Below are 9,439 nucleotides of genomic sequence, written 5' to 3'. Positions count from 1 at the left end.
GTTTAAAAACAACAATAAACAATTTTTATTCCTTTTGAAACCTTGCATTTTATTTTATTTTTTTATCGAAGAATATTGTTCTGATTGATTTATTGTTGTTAAATTTTGCATAATAATACGTTTAGTTCCGTTCATTTACATGACGTGTATGCGTTCGATTTATCTTCCTCATAAATTTTTTAAAAAAAAGGATCTTTGTTTTGTTAATGTCGTATTTTAACAAAATTCGCGAATTTGGTTTGCATTTGATTGATTGATTGATTGTTGGATGCTTAAGGTAGAGTAACAAGTATTCCATGCAATAAAAGATAAGCATTTTTTTTATTTTATGAAGGATTGAATAAAGATTTGAGATGACACAACTGTATTACTTTAACATGTTTCACTTATTATATCCACACGTATATTAGATAATCGAGCACAAAGTTCTAGAACACAAGAAAGCTGACATCTCAAGTGACCGTACAACGAACCAATGACTCTATTTTTTTCAATCCTTTATAATATGTTCTACATAAACACGTCAACTCTTGTGCATTCTGATCATCCTTTCTTTTTTCTCTTGCAAAAAGTAAAATCACAAAAATACTGAACTTAGAGGAAAATCAATTTGGAAAGTCCATAATCACATGGCAAATTCAAATAACAAAACGCAACTGACCGAAAAATCTCGGTGAGTGTATGTATCTTGAACTATTAGAGGGGAAGTGTTTGGTAAATGAATTCAGTAGGATTATATGCTTTTATCACCACTATTTAACTATATGTTTAAAATGTTTTTTGGGAATCAGTTAAAGACATATAACGGTGCACGCAATAAATCGGAATGTAATACAGAATTTCTATGCATTTTAATGGAAGGCAAGATTGTTACGGTACCAACAAAACAGACAGTCACATTGTTATTTCAACTTGTACCCTTTTTTCTAAAATACACTCCTAAAATAGATAGAAACATAAGGAAAAAAACAGATGATAATTTACCATCATGCCACACAAAGTCAACGAAAATAATAACGAGAAAACACTACAAATGAAATTCATACTTATATGTATATGATGATCAACACAAACAAAAACAAGAACAAGAAAGGAAGAAAGAAAAACAATATGGAACAGAACATCATTTTCAAGTGAACTGTGTATTTTTATCAAACATTTTTCTATTATTTCCTTTTTTACCAATTTGGCTAGAAAAAACAGTCGAAGAAGTGACCATTTTGAAATGTAAAATTTGGGGCAAGTAAGTTTTCTCGAATCTGACGGTATTTGTGTTTTCTTCTTATTGAAAAAAGATTTTTTTTATCCTAGACGTATTAACTCCTAGGTTAAATTTATCTCTTTTTGTCCACAGGACTTTTTATCTTTGATATGAGCCAAGATAAGTTTTCAAAAAGATGCATTGCCCTCCTTTCGAAAACAAAAGACACCAAAAGCAGACATGAAAGTCCTCGCAGTCCATAGAATATGTTTAAAACTCAAAATTATTTAAAAGGAATCTGCATGGTTATAAGAAGATGTGGTAAGAGTGACAATGAGACAACTCTCAATACAAGCCATAATTTGTAAAATTAAAGTATTATTAATTAGGGTACGACCATCAACACAGAGCCTTGACTAACAACGAACAACATAATATTAAGAGCTCTAAAATGACTAGAATAGAACCATTCAAATAGGAAAACTAACGGTCTTAATTATATTATAAACGACATGCACTTTTGAACCAGATCAACAAACGACAACCACTAAATGCTAGGTGCATTACTTTGGACAGGTGGAAACAACTGCATCGGGTTTACATCTTTTCATGGATACCAACATTCACCCTTCCTTGAAATAATAGTGTAACATTTCAACATAGATAAACACATTGAATATATTAGTAACGATTTCGTTTTTAGATTATTTGATCCCCTTGTTTTATTATTTAATTCAAATATATATATGTATATGTAAGTGTTAATGAATGTGGTGTTGAAGTTATATTATATCTATTGTGAAATGTTGGTTTCAATGCTATACTGATTACATTATTAATTTCAAATTTTTATTTAAATTTCTAGGCAGGGGAAATAGCTGTTGTTTACACAGTTTTTAAATTGATGAAATATAATAGATATAGACAAGTTATAGGTCTAGATTGGCTGCGAATTAGTCGAGTATTGATCAGACTTGGTTGTTTTTTGGTTCAGACTAGGTCGATTATTGTTCAGACTAGGTCGATCATGGTTCAGACGCATATGGAATGGCACCAGTTGAGTACAAGTTCAGACTTTAATGTATGGTTCAAACTATATTCTAGTATTGGCAAGAAATTTTCAGACCAATTCAGACTGGTTTAGTAAATATCCGTACGGGTCTAGATAAGGGCCATTTCAGACTCAAACCAGTTTGTAAAGAATATATTCATGCTTTTGTCCATTTAGGAATTTGATAAGCATGCATCTTTCAACCTATCTGTAAAATTTATTCACTATTTTTTTAAAGATTGGCTTTGTTTACATACATAAGCTTTTGCTTGAAGACCATATGATCATTTCTGTAATTATATGTTGTTGTTTTTTGTTTTAAGATGTCATTTGGTTGCCGATTCATTGATGTATACCCCAAACATTTCAAATCAATTTAAATCTGAGACACTACTGTTAATTAAAGAAAATCTGATTGTTTATTGACAAACTAAGATGAAAGTCCCTACCCCCCCCCCCCCCCCCAATCTCTTAAATACCCCTGCATGAAGATATTCAACTTACAATTATATTTTAACCACATCACAGATTAAGACATTTTCTTAACATTTGACGGTTCTTCTATGCATTAGTTACCTAAACTTCGCAAAAAACAGTACATTGTATCGTTTCATGTCGGTCTCTATTAAGTGTTCTACAACTATAATTTTTCAGTACTTTCAACAAGATATTCAACAGCTATCAAAGAACATATCCTGAACGTTTGTAAAACAAAAAAATGTAAAACTATTTTTGAAGTGTTTAAAAAAATTCTTTGGATGGTATCTAATCATTAAGTGGTTTTGATTCTATTGACAGTTCTGCATAAGTAATTTTTGAATTTTACCATACTACACTTGTCTAAAAATTTTGCAGACATTCTTTTTCCTCTTTACTCAAATAGTTGTTTGGTAAATCTGAAAACAAATTTATTTGTTCTAAATAAACTCATTATAGATACCAGGACTAAATTTAGTTTATGCGAAAGACTCATCAGTGACTCTCGAATCCAAAAAAGTTAAAAAGGCCAAATAAAGTATGAAGTTGAAGAGCATTGAGGACCAAAATTCCTAAAAGTTTTCCCAAATACTCATTTAAAGCGTTTTTCCTCTTATTAGGAAGCATATTCAACTTTTTTGGATTCGAGAGTCACTGATGAGTCTTTCGCATAAACTAAATTTAGTCCTGGTATCTATAATGAGTTTATTTAGAACAAGGGTCACAAAATGACTAGTTTAAAACTATTGAAGCGGGGAAAAAATCTATATAAATAATGAGAAACACTTTTGAACCTCATCAATAAACGATAACTACTAAATTTAAGATTACTGGCATAGGACAGGTGACAAATTCAGTGAATTTAAACGTTTAATAGGTACCAACCTCCACCCTTACCTGAATCAATAGTGTAACATCACAACATAGAAAGACACATTATACAATTTAAATCGAAACGGATTAACTAAATCAAAAGACACAATAACACAAGTGAGATTACAATGAACGAATTAACATGATCTATGATATAATGTGAAAACAAAATTGATAGTATATAAATAAAGAAACTAAAAAAGCATTAAAAATGGAGGGTCCGTGTGCTTGTTTTCGAGATATAAGCCATTGAAAATTTGGCGGAAATAATTCTCTCTAGATTTTTCTTCTATTTAACATTGGCACCTTTTTTGCTTAAATACTTTGAAAAAAAACAAAGGTATTATAAGATTTTGAAATATTGCTTTTTACACTATATGCAATTAAAATATGAAAAGAATAGACGGGGTTAGTGGGCAAATTTTAATTTTTCTAATGTCAATACATTGTTAAAACCAGAGGATTCCGAAAATCTGGCAAAAATAAATAGTGGAGCAAACCTTCTTAAGTTAACATACTAGTCAATAGTATAATTACGTTTTAAACATTTTTTTCATGGATTGATCGTTTACTCATTGGTACTCAAACTTTGGTATGCATATTGATATTGTTATCAGTAAATTAAAAGCAAACTAAATATAACAGGTATGTTATATACATATACACATTCATGAATCTACAATTTGTCGACTCCTGTTCCCAGTCATTGCACGAGGTCATGTTTTTCTTTGACGGTTTATGACGTCTTTACACGAAATCCATTGGATGTTGGATGCCTACGGATTGACAATTTAGTCTTAGATGCATGATTTTTAATTAGTTGTTAGCGGCTTTGAACTAGCTGTCAGTTAACTGTGAGTACTCTCAGATCTGTACATGGTATCTTTTTGTTGTTGGGATGAACATGTACCCAGCCAAGTCCATTTGTATTTTTGTCCGTCTAATGAGTTAAACCTTTTTGAACTAATTACAATAGTTCTTTTTTATGTTGTACTGTTATACTACTGTCACAGGTTAGGGGAGGATTAGGACCCCGCTAACATGTTTAAGTATGTGCACCTCCAAAGTCAGGAGCCTGTAATTCAATGGTTATCGTTTGTTTATGTGTTACTTAGTTGTTTTCGTTCATTTTTTGTACATAAAAAAGGCCGATAGTTTTCTCGTTTGAATTGTTCTACATTGTCAATTCGGGCCCTTTTATAGCTGACTATGTGGTACGGACTTTCCTAATTGTTGAAGGCCATACGGTGACCTATAGTTGTTAATGGCTGTGTTATTTTGGTCTCTTGTAGAGAGTTGTCTCATTCGCAATCATATCACATTTCATCTTCTATTTATATTTAATTTCTTAGTTATAACTATAATGTTAAACATCATTTATATGGTATTACACCAATAATAGGTTACAAACATATATCAGGTGATTCAAAGTACCAATATTTTTTTTCAAATGGTGTTTCTATAGTGTATCTTGGAAACTTGATGTTACATGGTTACTAAAACTTTTACATAGATAACAAAAAAGTGGTTAACATTTAAAGGGTTAACTTATAGCGATAGTTATTTTCTTATATACAATTCAATGAATGTGAAATTTTGTCTATAATAGTTAGCAAAGGTACCAGGATTTAATTTAGTACGCCAGACGCGCGTTTCGGTGACGCTCATATCAAAATATGTATAAAACCAAACAAGTACAAAGTTAAGAGCATTGAGGATCCAAAATTCCAAAAAGTTGTGCCAATTACGGCTAAGGTTATCTATTCCTGGGATAAGAAAATCCTTAGATTTTCGAAAAAGTTTGTAAACAGGAAATTTATAAAAATGACCACATTATTTATATTCATGTCAACAACGAAGGGTGGACTACTGGACTGGTGATACCCTCGGGGACGAAATAATTCTGGATATGATAAAACTTTAATAATGCCAAGTTTTTACTTTATTTTAAAAAGTGTAAATTTTTAAGACTTGTAGGAGAAAATCAATTATGGTATTACACCTCAAAGACTTTTATTAAAAAATCATAGTATAAAAACAAAAACTATAAAAAAAAAGTTCAAAAAGTTCTTCTGCTGTTTTTATAACCATTTTGGTATGTACAAACGGGTACTTTTCATCGTTATGCTGTGTCTTCGGGACTGTTTCCATCTAAAAAGAAATAATATATTTTTAATTTTCATAAGTGCTTCCAAGTGCAAAGCCCTGTTTTCAAATAGTTATTTCTTCTAAAGAGCTACATGTAAACGAAAAAGAAGAACTAGATAGGTAAAATATCATGGGTAATCGACAGGTTTTAACCTTGCCACGTTCTGCAGGGTATGTCCAGTGGTTTTGTTCATGTCTGTCATATTTCTTTTTCGTAATATGCTTTGTTATAGATTAGGCTGTTAGTTTGATTAATTGAGAATTTCACCTTTTTGCATGTCGAGTTCTTATATATGCAACTTTACGACATGGATTGTTGTTTTTGTACGTTATTTGAACTTTGCTGGATAGTGTTCTATCGACAATCATACCACACCTGCATAATTCAATAAGCTATAACTTTAAAGGCGTAAACTGCTTTCTGATTTGAAGATCATCATGATGATAAATTGTACAAAATTATCTGTGGCAAAACACTACCCATAATATGATTGCTTGTTGGTGTGGTTCATATGTGTTTTTCGTTTCTTGTTTTCCATATATACTAGATCGCTGGTTTTCTAGTTTGATTTGTTTCACACTAGTAATTTTAAAGTCCTTTATAACTTACTGTTAGTTTAGAGCAAAGGCTCCAAGATGAAAGCCTTACTTATTATTGTTGTTAACTGTTTATACATTGTGACTTGGATAGAGGGTTGTCTTATTGGTACTCATATCACATCTAATTTATATGATTAGATGACTCAACAACTTACCATCAACAACATAATGACGATTGGATCAAAACTTTTGTCTACCACCCGTTTCCACCATCTCCGCCTCGTCCACCTCGACCGATTTCAAATCCAAACTGATCGCTTGTATATTGTCTTCCACCGCGGAACTGTCTTCCATATCCTCGTCTGTAACCCAAAGTTGAATCGGTAAAAAAGGTGTCCTGTCCTCCGCCATCGCCTCCTCTTCCACCCCAAATCCCTCCTCCTCCACCTCCTCCTCCGCCACCGCCGCCGCCACCTGCACAAACAATTATGTCCACCAAAACTATCAATACTACTAAAGTGATAAGTTGGTATTTCATTGTGATCTGCAGTAAAAATAATAAAAAGGCATTACAAGAATGGCAGAAAGAAAGTTGATTTCAATAACGTTGTGTGCTTTCAATGAATATGTCACAATTACCATAAACTGATCTTGTGAAAACAAAAAAAGTTTTAATCAGCTCATCAAATTATTTTATTCCGGTGACTTTTATTTAGAATGTTAAAGAACAATTCTTAAATGTCATTTACAAAATCTTTCTTATATTTATATTTTTTTTAGTTATATTTCTTTAATAAGCTTTTTTTTTTATTTTCATATCTTTTTCACAGTTTGACTGTAAAGCTGAGTTTGAAACAGTGAATTTGTATATTAAGGGATTATGTAAAATCCTGATTTTTCAGGGACTGTGCATGATCCATAAAATCATAAGTAAATATATACACTCCCGGAAAAAAACCCATTAATTTTACATAATAACTGAAAATTTTTAGAACGTTTCTTTGTAAATCCCCTTATATTATTTTAGGGATTATCAATAATAAGATAATACAAAAAAATGAAAGGAAATAATTCATTATATTCAAATTTATATTTAAATTAACGCTTACTCTTCTTAAGCTGTTGAAAGTGAACAAACTCCTTGTTCATATGTGAAATCTAAGGGGAACAATTTTTCCACATATGATGGTGTATGAACCACATTAACTCAAAAACAAACAAGTATTCAAAATGAAAATAATAATATCAACATTCTCAATATTAGTGATACAATAAAAATGTGAATGGAAATGGAATGTGTTGTTTATTATTATTAGTGGCTTCTTTAAGCTAAAGTCTTAACCATATCTCGGGATGAAACGTTGCTCGTTTTCAAGTAGTATTCAATTTCATATGGTCATCTACATTGAACATTAAGTAGTGAATTTTGAAGAGATAGACTTAACATGTTTCATTTATATATTTTGACCATACTATCATGAGTGTAAAAGTAAGAAATGAAAAATCTAAATTTGAATTTTAAAAAAATACATGTTTTTTTTTTAGATAAGTATTTTCAAAAGTTTTATATCTGATATATACAAGTAATAAAATGTGGTATGATTGTCTATAAGACAACTCTCCGCCAGAGATTGTATGACATATATACATATAGAATAGAACATTATAATGTGTGATAACATTTTAAGATGTTTGCTATATCATTGTTTATTTCAACGCAATAATGGCAATATCACTTTATCGATCATTGTTATTGAATCTAATGCAATTTGATTGGATAAAGTTGTCATAACATGTATTTCACCTGTAGTCATAACATGAATGAATGTGTACAGTAACTTAATTGACCTTCAAACTGGACATGGGACGAGTCCATATTACTTTTGATCAATGAAACCAAATGTATGAAAGGTACGAATCGCCACTTCTAACATTTTCCAAATTTTTCCATATTCAGAGTAATTTTTTTTAAGCATATTCCGGTGAAAAGAGGGAAAGTTTAAATCCAATAAAGAAGCAATTTTTTTAGCATTACAAAAAATAACTTTTTCCAGACTCATTATAAGACTATAACTACAATTAACCATAAACAAAAGTAGTCAGTAGACAAGGTCAAAACATGTCTGATCATTATTATTTGGAAAACCAAACTTCAGTACGATCGTTTTAAGGTCAACTTTGGCAACCTCACAAAATTTTGTTTGGCACTATAATTTAATAGAATATGTAGTTAGGCATCAAAACCCTAATTGCTTTATATAAACATGCGTGAATGTATTTTATATTATGTTACGTAGTTACTAAACTTTTTTTAGTTAAACGGACAAACAACTGAAGTTTAAATATATTCTTACCTGAATTGCTAGGTCTGCATTTAGATATACTTGGCTTTGACTTGCTTTTTGTCTTTTATAGTAACCGAACTTCCTCCTTTTGTTGATTTACGGAGTTAATTGGTTTATTAGTTTGATATTACATTTAACGTTTGTATATTTATATATTAATCTATATTTATCTCAATATGCCATAGCTTAATGTTAATAGGGCTACGGACAATAAAGATTAATGTAAAAACCAGTTTGTTGATTTGTTTTTGTTTTTTAAGAAAATCCCCGAAATAAAAATCTGATGTAGGTCAAACTTTCGGTGTAAACGTTACAACTGTCACGTACACCATCTTGACCATACTGACCTTTTCGTGTAGTTTGATGTTAAACATTAAATGTGCATAATGCAATACTAATCAACGACAAGTACATAGGGACTGATATAGGTATATTGTCAAAGATATTTCGGGCAAAAAATCAACACCACCCAAGCCCTACCACCGTCGTCCCCTTTCCACTAGGTTTTTGTAATACTTATTGAAATATCCTTTTTTTCAAAAAGTTTTGAATGCCTCAACGCAACCCCTTTCCGACATTTCTTCTCAAGTTATGTACAGTGATTTTCTAAATAATATATTTGTATAAAGTCACCACGGGTAATAATATATTTCACTAAAGAGCACCAATATTGAACACTAAAACAAAATCATTTTGAAACGAACCCCACTATAAACCTTTGTACAGGATCTGCTTTCAGTATTTTTTTATTTTTTTTTATTATTTTCAAGATTTACAACAACTACGGAAGCCCTGGAGTGCCAT

At 30.8% G+C, this 9,439-nt stretch overlaps 1 long non-coding RNA gene across 1 annotated transcript; it reads right to left on the bottom strand.

The window, feature by feature from the left end:
- Nucleotides 1-5,645: 5,645 nt before the first annotated feature.
- LOC134710038 (uncharacterized) lies at nucleotides 5,646-8,811 on the bottom strand. The gene is made up of 3 exons (XR_010106085.1): nucleotides 8,645-8,811; nucleotides 6,506-6,834; nucleotides 5,646-5,753 (listed from the first exon to the last, which is right to left on the bottom strand). It is a non-coding gene; the product is annotated as an uncharacterized LOC134710038 (long non-coding RNA).
- Nucleotides 8,812-9,439: the final 628 nt, after the last annotated feature.

Source organism: Mytilus trossulus, chromosome 1, assembly GCF_036588685.1.
Source record: "Mytilus trossulus isolate FHL-02 chromosome 1, PNRI_Mtr1.1.1.hap1, whole genome shotgun sequence".
In the NCBI taxonomy this organism is placed as follows: Eukaryota; Metazoa; Mollusca; class Bivalvia; order Mytilida; family Mytilidae; genus Mytilus; species Mytilus trossulus.
Note: the sequence above shows the minus strand (reverse complement) of the source record. Positions and strands in the feature narration are given on the sequence as shown.